At 40.7% G+C, this 15,490-nt stretch overlaps 1 protein-coding gene across 1 annotated transcript in view; it reads left to right on the forward strand.

The window, feature by feature from the left end:
* The window catches only part of TMC1 (transmembrane channel like 1), a 317,967-nt gene that overhangs the window by 138,844 nt on the left and 163,633 nt on the right, over positions 1–15,490 (forward strand). The window contains exon 3 of the mRNA XM_072959593.1: positions 265–316. The gene's annotated coding sequence lies outside the window, so the exon portion shown is untranslated. The remainder of the gene's footprint in view (positions 1–264; positions 317–15,490) is intronic.

Here is a 15,490-nt window from a genome sequence, read left to right on the forward strand (position 1 = left end):
TGCTTGTGGGATGATTTTAGTGGCTGGAGTTGGGTGTGGGGAAAGGAGCCAGCTGCCAACTGTCATGAGGCTCCTGTGCTTCTTTTGGCCAGCCTTCTCCCCTCCCCCACCCTGACCTCCTTTTCACCTCCATCTCTCTGCTAAAAAGGAGATAAATAATACTACACTTGCACAATGGATTTACATGTATTGTCTCATTTGTATTATTATTCCACAATAGTAGATGAGGTTTGAAAACTAAATACCATGTTCTTAAATTTGCAGATCTCTGGAACAAGAATTGGGAACAACGACAACATTCTGAGCTTCCCAGAAGGTAACAAGTATGGGGACTTTTGTGGACATCTGAGAGAAGTACATGCACAGATGGTTCGCCTTTTATTGGCCCATTTTGCCCAGAAGGCAACATGAACTGAAACAAAGGAGTCTTATACCAGAAGGGTGTGGGGTCACAGCAGCCTTCAGGGTGGCTCTGGGTCCTTGCTCTGGCCTCTCTCTCTCTCTTTCCCTTCCGGTTTGTTCTATATTTCTCATCTTGTTACTTCACAATCTAGGACTTGTGACATTTTTCTTCTCTGGAGTAGAAATGACAGAGCTGTCAGCATTAGTTTCTGATTGGTATCTCTGAGTCAGGCAAGAGGGCTGAGGTGATTAAACCTGGGTTCACATGTAGCTTCCCAATAGCCAAACAAGTATTCAGAAGTATAGGAAGAGCTTGTTAGGGAACGATACCCAGGAGAATGGTTTTGTTGGTAAACTCAGTGGAAGGGGGGTTTCTTTTGTTTCTAAGGAGAAGGCTCTGCTTGGGTGGGAGCCTTGTGGCAGAATCTCCATTAAGATGTCAAAGTAAACTGTATGAAATCACTTAGGAAGTAGCTCAGATTCAAAAATCCAACTTTATAGACAAGAACTGTGATCATGGTAAGCTCGGACAACTGTAATATAGTTGGCCAAGAGGAGCCCCGTGAATATGTCGAATAATCTCAGCTTGTGGGTCAAATGTATCATGATCTTTTCCCTCTCTCTTCTCTCTCCCCTTCCTCCTGCTCCTCCTCTCCCTTTTCTCTTTCCTCTGACCTCTTCCTCTAGACCCTCTTCCTTCTAGTCTCTCCCTTCCCTCCTCTATCTCCTGTGATCTCTCTTTCATGTGCTCAGTTCCCGTTTGCATCAACAAACATGTACCGAACTCGTGCTTGTGCCAATTACCGTGCTAAGAGCTGAGCTGTCAGGGTGAATCAGTTCTGTTTCCTGCTCAGCAGCAAGGCATTATTTGATGGGCTTTGCCAGGCCCCTTCCTACATCCCTAGCTTCTGTTTCCTAGAACACACCCCACTCATCAGCCTTGGCACTCTTTTTTTTTTTAATCTTTTTTTTAGGAGAGGTAATTAGGTTTATTTATTATTCTTATATATTTTTCTTTTTCTTTCCTTTGTGCAAGAGGGAGGTAATTAGGTTTATTTATTTTAAAGGAGGTGCTGGGGATTGTACCCAGGACCTCATGCATACTAAGCATGCACTCTACCACTTGAGCTATACCCTCCCCAAGCCTTGGCATTCTTATTCTCTAATATGGGCAACTGGGACTTTTCTCGATCTTATCAAAATTATCCTCAGAAAAAACTTGTTTTTTTACTGACTTGTAGTGTATAATCTAAAGGTGCAGAATGTACTTACTGTTTAAAACAATCTAAAACGATTGTTTTAGATCAAGTCCCCCGGGTAGAGCCTCCAACTGCTCCTTTTCCAATAACATCTCTGCCCCTTGCTTCTCCTCTTAGAAGTTCTGGAGCTGCCATTGTTTCTGCCCTCAGGTGGCTCACCACCTAGGGAAGTAATGTTCAGATTAATTGCTTTAAAATTCTTTAATCACCCTGAGAGTTGATATGACTGGGTGGCACCACTGATTTAGAAATGCCCAGTTTAGCAGACTGTTGTGCTTGAGCCCCAGGGATGGGTGAAGCAAAGGAACAAGAAGCCAACGATTCTCAGGGCACTCACTTTGATTGCATAACAGGGAGAAGTGTCAATTAACACAGGTACTGGCTGGAACACCCCGTAATGCCTCCATTTCTAGTCAGATCAAAAACAGTTCACCCTGTAAATAAGTAATAGCTTAGTTTCTGTTGCAGGCTGATTGAGATCAGCTAACCTTTAGGCAAAGAGCATGACTCTTTTCTTGCTAAAGCTTTTGGCAAACTCTTTTCAGCTTTATGCAAGGGATTAGGTTAACTCTTGTAAAACTGGTTCACCAGGAACAATGACTAAGTGGATTTTTTTTGTATCTGGCATATTATGTCTGAGCAGCTGTAAACACATTTACAAGCTGGAGTTTCAAGGGAGGAGAGGATTAGCCTGCTGGAAAACAAGCCAACTGCGTATGGGCCTTCACCCAGCCAGCATACTGTGTTTTCATCTTCACTTCTCAAGGACTTTGACCATGTCATTTTTCCTTTAACACTAATAATTTCTCTCCACCCTGCTCCCATCGTGAATGTATGTGTGTGTGTGTGTGTGTGTGTGTGTGTGTGTGTGTGGTGATGCTTTCTGATATCTCAACAAGGGGTGGAGAATCCTAGGCAAGTATGTCCATGTTATTAAATGTCTGTCTGCTTTTTAACCTCTCCAATGACGAAAGCCAACTGACAAACAAGCGATGCTCTTATCCCCCTCTTTGAAGTCAGCAAATTTGAAAGCCGAGAGAAATTTTCTTTCAAACAGGAAGTGTTTCAGAGTCTGAACAACTTTGCATTTAGACAGTGCAGCTTTCAGTTCCAGATCTTGGCAGTGGGGCAGGCAGGGGGTGTGGCAACTACAGACTTTGCTACCGGGCAGTGTTTCCTACGGTGTGTTCCCAGGAGTTACCGACAGGAGGGACGCTACAAACAAATTTACTGAAACAAGGATTTCCAATGAGGGACCTTTCTTAAAGTATTAATTATGCTAATATGCCTTGAGCAGAGTCAAAGATGAGTTATAATACGTGTCGTTTTTCATATTTATCATCGAAACCACGTCACCCGCAGCCTTTCTCTAAGACTAGCATTATGAGAAACACACTTTAGTGGTGCCTGAGGGCCCAGGGAAGGAATAGAATGAATGAGGCCTCCTAGAATAGAAAACTCACCCATCATAGTTCCAGTTGATGCTGGTTGGTGGATAATTTTCCACTTTCTACCACTGGAATTGATCTGAGGAGAGTAGACCGAAATGAGGATTGCTCTTTGAGGATCCAGGGCTTCTGGAATTTTCCCTCTTCCTCTTTACTTTGTACTACGACCATGTTCACTTTGAAAAATCAGCATAGTCCATTTGCTTACAGAGCTGAGCCTTTCTTCACAGTGAGGGATTGTAACCACCCATATAGTTAGCATGATTTATAACCTGTTCATTAGCCTATTTTAAAGTTCAAGTCAAAATCTGGTAACCTAAGTACACACTCTAACTTTTACCACTACCCTTTCTTCTTCCCTGCAAGCTGCCTTCTCTGGTTTCTACTAACTCATTACTGCCCTTGAATTTACAGCTTTGTCTCCCTTGTTCCCTGTGTCACCTGCTTGGTCTCTGTTGTCCAGGATTCTGCCTTGGAAATCTCAGACTCACTTTTGTATATGTCCCTGGACTCAATTCTGACTGGCCTCAGAATCACCCAGTCTCTTCATGCCAATCCCTTTGATTTCACTCAGTCTTTTGATTCAAGGATGAGGCCTAGAGAGCTCCACTTCTAAATGGCAGCCCAGTGGATTCTGATGCCTGCCCAGGATTGAGAAACACTGAGCTAGGTTCTGGGAACACAGCCCTGTCTTTTACCCTGGAGCCCCTCCTGGGTCATGATTCCATTTCCCCTACCTCTGCCTTTCAGAGGGAATAAAAATGGAAGTATTTGTAAAAGTTTCTACTATGTCCCAGGTGCTTCAAACATGTTATTTCGTTTAATTTTCACAATACTCTTATGGAGTATATACTATCACCTTTATTTTGAGGATAAGGAAAGCAAAATTCAGAGAGTCTGGGCAATTTTACCAAAGGCTTACAATTAAGGAATGACAGAGCAGGGGTTCAGCCTCCAATCCAGCAGAATCTACAACCTTGCTATTTAAAAAGTGTGGTCCCTGGGATCTTGCTAGAAATGCAAATATCTGGGTGCCATCTCAGATCTGCTGAATCAGTTTCTATAGGTGTAAGGTCCAGAAATCTATATTTTATCAATTCCCTCCAAGTGATTTTGATGTATCCTAAAGTTTAAGAAGCATCAACCTAGAGTACCATATATTTCCCCACTATATTGCCTTTGTCTTTTCCCTCATTTCTTGCCTTGGAAGAATTGCCTTATTTCTTTCCCAGTAACCCCATTATCAGCTCACTGTGCAGCCTCACTCGTATCTTTCTCAACCAGCAGTTTTATTACACACACACTTGTCATTTCCTTTACAACATTTGTGGTATCTGATGAGTCAGCATGGGGCTCCAATCTGGCTTCAGGTTTTGCCATATCTTGCCTCAGTTTCTCAACATCTTCCCTTGCGTGTTTTAAGGCATTGAGGACACTGACTTCCAACCTTCTTTTCTAGACTTGGAGGTGCTCACGGGCACATGGGCACATACCTCCCCCCTGCACTCCTCCCCTCTTAAATTTGATCATACCATCTAGCTGCCACATTCATTTATATATACCACAGCTGGGAAATCCACACTGGTGGTCTACTTCAAGTTCAGATTCCCAGACAAAGAAATGCAAACATCCAGTGGCCTTGGAAAGGGTCATTTAGCATTGAACTATGTCTCTCCCAAGTGAAGCAAGGGTGGGAAGATTTTTGAACATGAATCTGCTGATAACATGGCACCTCTTCAAAACTTGAATCTTATTCAGGGTGGGATGATGTCCAAATCAAATCAGAAATGCTCCCATGCTGCTCTGCCTTTAGTGAGAGGTTTCAGGGTGGCAAACTCCTGCCTCTTTCGATACATGCAGAAAGTTCAGGTTGCTTGGCAAAAGTCTGATTGCTCTATAAAACAGTTTGATCCTAACTTCAAAAGAATTTTTATGCTATTTGAACTATATTTTAAAAATGAATTTATTCTAATATCTTTAGCCTCATAAATAATGCATAATGATTGGTGAAGAATTAGCATTTTGGAGTTCAAAAAACATTAAGTTTCCTTGGATGGCTGATGCATCTTATTTATTTATTTATTTATTTATTTATTTATTTATTTATGTTGACATTGGGTTGATTTACAATATTATATTAGTTTCAATGTGCACAACATAGTGATTCAATTATTTTTATAGATTAGACTACATTTAAAGTTATTATGACAATAGCTGTATTTCCCTGTGCTGTACCTCATATCCTTGCTGCTTATCTATTTTATAGAGTAGTTTGTATCTCTTAATCCCATACCTCGTCTTGCCCCTCCCTCCTTCCCTCTCCCCACTGGTAGCTACTAGTTTGTTCTCTATCTCTGTGATGCACCATTGTTAAATAGAAGAAGAGGAAATAGAGGGGTGACAGGGAAAACTTAGTTCAGTGGTCTTTAGCTTTTCTTTTCTTTATTTATATTTAGCTTCCCAGATTGTTCCTTCAGTGCCACCTTTCACAAAAATATTCCATGCATAAGTATTAGATTGTATCCCTGGCCATCTGTAATGGTCATGTTATTCTGTTCAGTGGTTTGCTCATGGAATCATGGTTGGTATGTCTAGATGCATTGGATCCATTTATATCTTTCTTTCTCCTTTCTAAGTAGATTCTCCTTGGGTTAGACTTCTAAACATGAGCACTCTTGGGTCAGATTAATTACTAGAAGAATTATAGCTTTCCCATACAGTGACTTTACAAGAAGCATCAGTGAAGCTAGATTTCAAATTCTGCTCATATTTCAAATATATTTTTGATACATTTTGCTTAGCAGTTTATTTGACTTCTCATCTTCACTGGTTTTCCTGAGTAACAGCATAGAACTCTGTGAATAAAACCCAATAATGAGGAGTGACCCAAAAGTCTGGTTATTTTTATTAGCAAACTATTTTGGGGGAAAACACTTCACATTTCACATTCTCATGCTCCACAGCACTGTAAATAAGTCTGATTTTTTTCTCCCCTTGGGTTCAAGAGAATATTTTGAAGATAACTGACCGAAAACAGAATTAGGAAAACAGTGCTATCAGTTTTCACACTGAATAACTTTAGAGGGAATGATGGCATCTTTTACTTAACAATAAACATTCAAGGCTTTATAAAAGTTGGCAAACTTCAAGAAAAACACATTTAGAAAATTGTGCTATGATTTAGTGTTCTGGCTATATAGCTTATTTACTTTTTTTTTTCCCTAAAAGTTTAAAATGAAATTTAAAGCACAGTTGATCTTGGCTTGGATAGGCAGCCTGTGTATTAACTGGGGATTTAGTGAATATGGAAGGGCTAATCTACTTCTAACAGTGAGACCCAAATAGACCCCTTGGAACTTTCCATAATGGTTGATTAGGCTTTTTAAATCCCTCTTTCCTCCCTTCTTGTTGGCTTCTGCCCTCTTTAGTTGTGTGCTGACTTGTTACATATAATCCTGATATTCTAGAATTGCTACCTCAATTTATGGGGGAGAAGAAAATTTAATAAAACCCTTGATTTTAAAATCTCAAGTTTTTCATACTAGATTTTTTGAGGGGAATCATTTGAATTTATTTATGTTTTAACAATCTCCATGGAGTAATTAAATGTAAATTAATCAGCACCCTTTCTCAATATCTTACTTGTTAAACCCATGCTAAACCTCAGAAATATTGAGGAACCTCTAGTTCCCCATTCAAACTTTCCACAAATTAGAAACATAAATGTTTTCATTGTTATTACAAACAAACAGGCAAACAAAACCAGTGACAACAACACAACAATTTTTATACTTCTAGGATTCTATGTTAGATATTGCATGAGGGTTATTTATTAGACATGTTCTAATGATCTTTTTTATTTAAGAGCAGATAAAATAATGTCACTACTTTAACCTCTTTGGCTCTACCTCTTGACACATGGCTCTCCATTAGTCTTAAGAACAAATTATGCACTGAAATTCCAACTGAGTCAATTGATTGCCTATTCAATATCCTATATGAGAAATCTTATACCAGAGCTTTTGTTTCAGAACTAAGTGTCAGAAAAATTTTGCTTCCCCCAAGTAATGGCATGTTTTCTCCTTCTGGACAATGGGAACCATGCAATTGAACATATTTTCCTTTGTGCTTTACTGCCAGGAAGCTCAGTGCCAAACTTGTAGCCCAAGTTGTATGGCTATGTAAAGTCCTATGGCCTATGTAACTGGGCTCTTGATATTGATCTTCAGTCTTGAATTTAGTTGACAAAATATGCCACTCTAAATTTTTTTGAAGTATCTATAGGCTACCTGAAATTATTATGGAATTAAGTATGCTATAAGTAAACCAATAAGTCAGTTGTTTGACAAACAGTGTAGTTTTGCAGACAGGTAAGTTTGTGAGTGGTCTTTAGATTCCTAGTCCAACCCACAGAAGCCCATATCATTTCAGTATACATTTCATGTTCTTTTACCACATGGCAGACAGATGTGCTCCTGATAGGGAAGTTTATGAGTAAGTGTTAACAGAGCTCAGTCTCTCAAGGGTCTTGGAGACTATAGGAGGAGAGACAAATTCAAATTATGTAAGACTAAATAAAATAGTTGTTAAATAGCAATAAAAACAATTTGATATAAGGGTACAGGGAAAGGAACAGCTTATTCTGCAAGGACTTAAAAGATAGAGGTTTTTCAAAGGCAAAAAATTGAAGGCAGGTCATTTCAAGCCACAGAGGCTGTATAAAGGAAGCTTAATGTTACCAAATTGCAGTGAGAAATGACAAAACAGTGTTGTTACAGAACATTATTAATAAGCAATAGATTATCATTGATACTGTTTCTTGAGGAAGACAGGTTTATGTAGAGGTGAGTAGAACTTTTTAAAGGGGACTTCTGGGAATTTCACTATACTAGTCCTTATCATATGCATTGCAATTTTAAAATTGCGTTTCTCCTTTTTTTAATAGAGAAGTTTCATTGGCACTTCTCGAATGCCTATCAATCATGATTGGGGCTATTTCTGAGTTGACAGTCATAATGAAGAGAGGAAGCAAAAGAGGAAAGGAGAAGGCTGTGCAGGAAGAAAAGGGAAGGAAAAATGATGACAGTGATTAACTGTATTTTCCTAAGGTAGAGAGAGCACATGAGGATAAAGAGCATATGAAAGTCCTCAAGATAATGAATTTCTCTGGATTGGAGTTGACCAAAGTACAGAAGGGTAAAGAGACTGGCATATGGAGACTTCTCCTTGGGAAAGATGTCAGTGGGAAAGCTATTGGGTCAGATTGCCGTCAGGATAGAACATGGTGGTGGCTTGACAAGGAACACAGTTTGATACAATCAAGCCATCAAGCATTATGATGTGTGTTGTGTACAGGTGGAGCAGTGGGTGTGGAGTGGTAGAGGCACAGGTGGGTGGGTAGGAGAAATCATGTACCTTGGGTCTTGCCCCTACTGATGTCGGATTCCACTGGCCATGTCACCACCTGAACTGTTTGACTTTGGTAGCTCATTTACAACATCAAGAAGAGCTGCTTGAGTAGAACCAGAGGGAATTTCATAAACAGCAATTGCAGTGATTCCTACTGGCTAAGAAACAATTTATACAAGGGCTGATTTCAACACACACTAATGTATACAGTTTAGCTGGCATTTTATATGGAAACTTAAATAGACCGTTCTAATTGGTGTTTAATTTACATGGATTAGAGGGTTCCACTGGCCCACACATTAGGGCTTGGGGATTTTAGGCCATTTAATGGAGATGCCAGTTTGATTCAGATAAATAACCAATTTTAGGGAATCTTGCTCAAGTTTGCCTGCTATAGCTAGACTGTCTTATTTTATTTTAATTAATTTATCTTTTATGTACCAAGTTATTTATTTAGGCAATGATTGTAATAGTAAAAGCTTGGAGTCAACTTAAATGCCCATCAACAAGGAACTGATTATATGAGATATGTCATTCCATAACATTAAAAATGTGCCTTTAAAATAATGATGCATGTAATGACAACATGCTGTCTAAGAGACATGTTTAAGTTAAGAAGAAAGATGAAGAACAATGTGTAAAGTACGCTAATATATGTGTTTTAAAAAGAGATGATGTCCCACATACATATCACCCGTGTATGCCTAGTATTCCTCTGGATGGCCACTAATGACAGTGGCTGGCCCTGAAAGGGAATATTAGGGGTCAAGAGTAGGAAGGGAGGACTTAACTTTTCACTGTTTCTTTTCAAACTAGTCAGTATTAACTTGAGCTTCTTTTACTTACTCTTGTCCCGCGGCTTGAACTAGCTTTCCATCTCTTTCCAAGATTCGGAACAAGGGAATCGCTGTGTCAGCATCAGGAAGGAGAGCTTTGATTTTCTAGTCTTGTTCTATGTGGATGTATCTCAGATTCCCACACAATCTGGGTCAGAGCAGCCCAGCCTCAGTGTGAAGTTTTTTTAAAAAAGATTCTTCTTCAGAGAGATGAATGAGAAAAATTCCCACCTTATGCATGGAGATCAAATGGCAAGCAGAGTGGAATGGATCCCAGTCACCACTTATTTCTGAGGTTAGGTACTGTTGTGCAGTCTGCACACTGCACAACCATTTGTGGTGGCCTTGAACTGGGTCACCTTGCTGGGAGGGACTATGTGTTCCAAGCACCTCCCTTGGTATAACATTAACAGAAAACTCAAGCTCTAGGTAGATCATTGCACCTGCCCTACTTTTCCACCTGCCCTCACAGTCTTCAGGGTGACAGAGTTCAAGGAACTAATTGTAAGTTGATGTGGTGAATGATATGAGTGCTATAGAGGAGACTCCATGAAGGGCTTTCAAAGAATGAAGAGGAAGCAATTCTGTATGATGGTAGTTGCATCAAGTGGAGCTGTCTAGGTCAGTGTTCTCACTGGGGCCATCTAAGGGACCTTTGACAAAGTTTGGAGACATTTTTGGTTGTCTCAGCTGGGGGTGGTGGTGCTACTGGCATCTAGTAGGTAGAGGTGAGGAATGCTGCTGAACATCCTGCAATACACAGGACAGTATGCCTCGACAGAGAATTATCTAGTCCAGAATGTCCATTGAGAAACCTGGTCATATGCTGTGATAACAAGTGACTTTTAAAAATCTCAGTGGCTTAACTCAACGAATAATGATATCTGCCTCATGCTGTATGTCCAGCGTGGGTTGGCAATGTAGCCCGGTTCATCGTAGTTCCACCAGGGAGTCTGACTGATGAAAGATTCATTTCCATGTGGGCTTCCACCATCACTGTGACAAAAGAAGTGGACTGGTGGATGGCCCAGGAGATTTTAAACTTCTGCCCCAAATTGGCACATATCCTTTCCATTTACATTCCACTGGCCATAATTTATCATATGACCAAGCCTAAACTCAAAGCAGGTGGGAAGTACATTTTTGTCTTGTACCCAAGAGGAGGAGAGTGGGGATTGTCTTGAACTGCCTCATGACCATTGTACTGATGGTAGAGGTGGTTGTGGCCATGGTGCTAGGATTTAAGGAAGGCTTCTGTTCTCCCTCTATTGCTGCATAACAAACCACCCCAAACTTGGGGGCTGAAGACAACAACAATCATTTAATTAGCTCATGAAGCTGAAACCTGGATATGTCTGGAAGGGAACAGCTTATCTCTACACCATGTGGCGTCAGCTGGGGCAGCTTGAAAACTGGGAGCCGGAATCATCTGAAAGCTTAATGGCTCACATGGCTGGCAGTTGATACTGGCTATAGACTGAGACCTCAGCTGCGACTGTCAGCTGGACCACCTACACATGGCCTCTACGTGTGTCTGTTTGGATTCCTAACAACATGGTGGTGGGGTTCCAAGGCAGAAAGTAAATGCTGCCAGTTTCTTAAAGCCTGTGTCTGGAAACTGGCACAGCATCACTTCTACCAGATTCTGTTTATCGAGGAGTTATAAAGCCCAAATTTAAGGGGAGGGAACATAGGCCCCATGTTTCAATAGGAGGAGGGTCAAGGAATCTGGGAGCCATGTTTTAAAACTGCTTCTTAGGTCAGTGACAGGGTTGAAGAAATGACAAGATTCCTTCAGGTGGAGTTTGGGGAATGAGTATTCTGGACAACGGTACATTCGAGTTGAATCATTCTCAGTTTTCTAGATGATCCTGCCTCATAGCTACTCATTCCTAGTGCTGATGTAAGCCTTATAAGAATGTTTTGATCCAATTGTAAAACACATATCAAATGTACTGTTTCACTAATGTGAACTGCAATCTGGGTTTATTCTGATTTAATTGTCTAACATTATACATGATTCATTCTAATGCAAACAAATGAAATTATTAAAAATAAAAAATAGCACCATCAAATTTTTCTGTTAAAAACTTATTTTTGTTTAATAATAATAGTTTAGTTTATAATAATATTTTAATATACCTCAATTTTGGGATTTAGTAGATTAGTGGCACTCATTCTACTTGGGATTCATTTTGCTTTGAACTTCATTGTTCAATTTAGACTTTAAAGCAGGCTGGACTTGACCTGAAGCACTTTTGTCAGGAATCAGATGCAACAGGGGTTGAGGAATAGCGTAAATAGGACATCCTTTTCCTGATTTTGAGAAGGGGATTATTACCGGTATTCATGTGTGTTCCTATTTTCCTATAGCATTGGCTGTGGGTCACAGAACCACAAAATTGTAGAGCAGAGAGCATCTTTCAGGGTCATCTGAGTTGAGCTTCCTCATTTTGCATGTGAGAAAAGTGGGAATCAATGAGGCAAGGTGACCTCCTGGAGTTATATCTCACTATTACTCAGAAAGAGGAAGGGCAGTTGGCACACATGGAGGGGACCCACTGATGAATTACAGGGAACTGAGTGTTTCCTCCTGGGTTTTCACTGAGAGAGAAGCAGCTTCTTAGGTTCTGCTGCATTGGCTTCTCTTGTGACCCCTGTCCCAGCTCTTGGCTGCATCTATTCCACATCCCCAGGCCTAGACCATTCCATCTGCCTTCTCTTTGTGCACTGACAGCTGCCTTTCCCCTCGTCCTTTGTTCTTTTTCTTTTAAATCCAAGGGGGAGTTTCTTTACTGATAGCATTTGAATTCAGCTCATGAAAAATTCTCTAACAAGTGTACTTGACCGTTTGATCTCTGGCTTCTCCCACACATTTGCCCTTTATACCCTGAGAGCCATAAGCTTCATTTCCTTGAAGCAGATTAAAATTTCAATAGAAAGGAAATATCTATGTAGCCTTCAAGCTGAGCTCAGTTCTAATAAGACTCAAACAAAGCTCAATCCTGAGCCACTGTGGAAACTCAGGCACTGAATCAGGCTGTGAAATCTCTCTACAAGCACAGCTTCATGGTTATTGACATTGGAAAATCCCTGACCTGGGTCCAAATTCCAGCCACACCATCTACTAACTGTGTGATTTAAGCAAAATATTTAAACTCTGTAGACTCAGTTTCCCCTTATATAAATGCGAACACTAATTAGTGTGTTCAAAAGGTTGTTCAGTCATTCAACAAATATTTGTTAGTGCATCCTCTCTATCAAACTCTTGCAGTTTCTGATCCAGTGAGGAATATGGACGTGAATCAAATAATCACAAATAAATATAAAATTATAGATAAGTACATTCTTAAGCCATAAATTCATAAATCAGGACTTCCTAGGCAAACTGGGATGTCTGGATCCTCCTTACCCAGCTCTTCCTATGACAAAGATTGGGAAAGACTTCCCTGGGGAAGGGAAGTTGGAATGGAGATCTGCAGAGTGAGGATTACAAGGCAAAAAGGATGAGACAGGAATATTTAGGCCAAGAGAGCAAGCAGCATATGGAAAACTCTAAGGCAAGAGGAAGCATGGAGCCTGCAAGGGATTGAAGACCAGTATGGTAGAAGACCAGAGGGTGTGTGGCAAATGTAGGGGCCAGAGCACTTGCTAGTCTTGTAGGTGTTAGAAATGTAGGCTGGATCGTGGCTGGTTTTAATTAGGGGAATTATAAGACCAGATTTGCATTAAAAAAAAAAATCAGCCTGGCTGCAGAGTAGCATTGAGTAGTGGTTCTCAGTCTGGGCCTTCAAAGTGAAGCTTTTAAACAATACCAAAGCCTAGGCCCTATCCCCAAAGACTTGAGTTTAGTTGGTTTAGAGTAGATTCCTGTAGATTGTAATAGATTCTGGGGCTGAGAGTCACCCTAGAAGGAAGCTTTAATGGATGTGGGGAAGAACAATTGCGAAGCTACTGCAGTGGCCCAGATAAGAAATAGTGGAATAAAAACTGTGCTTTACACTGGAATTTGACAGAACATTGTAAAATGATTATAAATCAATAAAAAAATGTTATAAAGAAAAACGAAAAAGAAATAGTGGAATAAATTTATGGCAGCAGCAGGGACCCTGTAGATGTAGATCAGTGATCCTCCACGTGTACTGGACTGCCAGTCCCTGGAGGGGTTGTTAAAATGCAGGCTTCTGGGCCCCCTTGTTTCGGTAGGCCTGGACTGGGGCCTGAGAATTTGCATTTCTGACCAGTTCCTTGGAGATGCTAATGTTGCTGGCTTGGAGACCACACTGGAGAATCAGTGGTCTAGAGAAAACTGTTGGATTTGGTACATAAAACGAACAGGATTTGATGGTGGATGGTCCCTGCGGCTAAGGGATGAGGGAGACTGCAAGGACTCTTTCCAGTTTTCTGAATTTTGCAACTGAATGTATAGGTTGGACATTTATTGATACTCAAGAACGGCCAGTCAGACCAGAGAGGATCATGAATTCAGTGCTGTGCATGTATTTGAGGACGTCTTTGAAACAAAGTGGATATATCAAGTAGGGGCAGTGATTAGAGAGAGAACAAATTTGAGAATCATTATATAGGTGGTCACCGAAACCAAAGACTTACCCCTGGGACCCCTCAAATTTCCTCCTTTCTTTTGCTGTTATCCTCAGTTTCAGAGCTCTGGGTTCTCTTTTTCTTAGCCTTTCCAAAGTGCCATAATCCTTCCAGTCTCAGTTCCTTCTTAACTGCTGTTCCTACTGTTTGGGAGGATGCTTCCCCTCCCCACCTTCAAATTTAGTTTCTTTTGCTCCTTTGGATTTCCAACCCTCAGGCTTGGTCATTAGCAACAGGAACCTTTGTTTCTCTGATTTGTGTTTATTTGTGTGATTCTTTGCTAAGTGGTCATCTCTCCTGCCAGATTCTAGAGAACACCGCTGCATCCAGTAAGTTATTTAGAGAGACAGTAGTTGTTAAAACTGGTAATTTCTCAGGAATGTGGAGAAGCGGTTATCTTTGTGAAGCAGTTGCCAGCATTTGTTCAGTAATGAGATTAAATTTTGTGGGACTCCCGGGTGTGTGAATCAGCAACAGTGCCATCTGGTGGAAACAAGTGATGCAACAACTACAACGTGGCAGTCTAGGACCAGGGTTGTTTAAACAAACGTTGCTCTGGGAGAAAAGACTCACTTTTTTACATTTAAAAAATACGAGTGGAATTTGTTAGAGGAAGAGTGGACTCTCTTTTTGAGAGAGCTGGTTGGAGTAATTGGATATTTACGATGTTCAAAGAAGAGAGGCACCATAATTCAGAGGGGGTTTATTCAAAGGACACGTGGAAGGAAATAAGGAAGCTAGAGATCTCCACCCAAAGCCAGCATCACAGAAAAACAGGAACAGGCATATAGCTGGGCTTCTCAGACTGATTGGCATTGTGGAACTGACGGGTCAGTGGGAATATTGCTCATCTCTAGCCAGTTGTCTCGTAACCCTCTCGGTGGCAGGTGCAGCCCTCAGTTACTTTCTCCGCTCTTGCTCAGCCACGACAGGCTATCCTCCTACAGAGGCACAATGTTACTGAATTGGTGATGTCGGGCTGTGTGATGTGGTGGGGTGAAGGTATGAAAGTGAACTCATAATTTTTCTGTTGCTAAATTTTTCTCATAATGGGGAAGATACGTGGCTTTTTAATGCTATGATAGAAAATGAAAACTATGACTATAGCCCACAATTTATGAAATTGATTTCACGATGTGCAGCTCTCTTCTGCTTCTAATTCAGCTACTCTTGCTGTTACCAGTAGACTTAACTGAAGGACTTGGATTGATTTTGGTCAGCCACTTCCTGGATATGATGTCCCTACTGGACAGAGCTTTTTTATTTCAGCTACTTTACAGACCCCTGCCCACCCTGCATATTGTTTGCTCGGAGGTCTGGTGCCCTCTCTGATTCCATTCAGATATGGCCATTTTGGGGGATCACATAATACAGAACATAATCAAGTACCAGTTAAGCAGTTTTGATTCAAATAGCTTAAATTATAAGGGAATTAATGTCTTATATATAACTGGTAAGTCTAGCAATAGAATGGACTTCCTATGAGGGATGATCCAGTGGTTCAGTGATGTCAAAAATCCTGTGTATTTTTCCA

This window comes from Vicugna pacos, chromosome 4 (assembly GCF_048564905.1).
Source record: "Vicugna pacos chromosome 4, VicPac4, whole genome shotgun sequence".
Lineage (NCBI taxonomy): Eukaryota > Metazoa > Chordata > Mammalia > Artiodactyla > Camelidae > Vicugna > Vicugna pacos.